Source organism: Cynoglossus semilaevis, unplaced genomic scaffold (assembly GCF_000523025.1).
Source record: "Cynoglossus semilaevis isolate Cse_v1.0 unplaced genomic scaffold, Cse_v1.0 C18848275, whole genome shotgun sequence".
Lineage (NCBI taxonomy): Eukaryota > Metazoa > Chordata > Actinopteri > Pleuronectiformes > Cynoglossidae > Cynoglossus > Cynoglossus semilaevis.
The window spans coordinates 1-530 of record NW_007592684.1 but is presented as its reverse complement, the minus strand read 5'-3'; the positions used below and the strand labels follow the sequence as shown (position 1 = coordinate 530).

General features: G+C 48.1%; 1 pseudogene; it reads left to right on the top strand.

Annotated features, from left to right (window-relative positions):
* Positions 1-35: 35 nt before the first annotated feature.
* On the top strand, positions 36-509 carry LOC103399673 (mitochondrial import inner membrane translocase subunit Tim22 pseudogene; annotated as a pseudogene).
* The last annotated feature ends 21 nt before the right edge of the window (positions 510-530 follow it).

Genomic DNA, 530 nt, shown 5'->3' with positions numbered 1-530 from the left:
TCCCTTTTACAGTAGCATTAAAATGTAGTGAATCTACGACATGTTAATTGTTGGATACATTTACCTACATTTCCGCCGTCATCAGCAGGCATGGCGGCCTCCTTCACGGGTGCTGCTGGCGTTCCTTCCGCGGTGTCTATGGCTCCCTCAAACCCAACAACTCCGGTTACGGTTGGAACAAGCCCAGACAACCCAACTCTTCACTACAGCATGATCCTGGAGCATCTCATTGGGGACAAGCGGCCTGTGAAGGAGCTGAACCCCGCCGTTATGGGAGCACTGCCTGTGCCTGCAAAGACTGACGAGCAGAAGATGATCGAGAGAGGAATGGAGAGCTGCGCCTTCAAGACTACTCTGGCCTGTGTCGGAGGTAATGACGCGGACTGTCAGGGTGAAATCCAAACAGACAGTTAGATAGACATGAAATATAAATACGGAACACCTTCTCTTCTGCCTCCTGTGTACTTGCACAATTGAAAACTATTTGTTTTTGGATGAAAATCAAACAACTTATTTAATTTCAGGCCAAG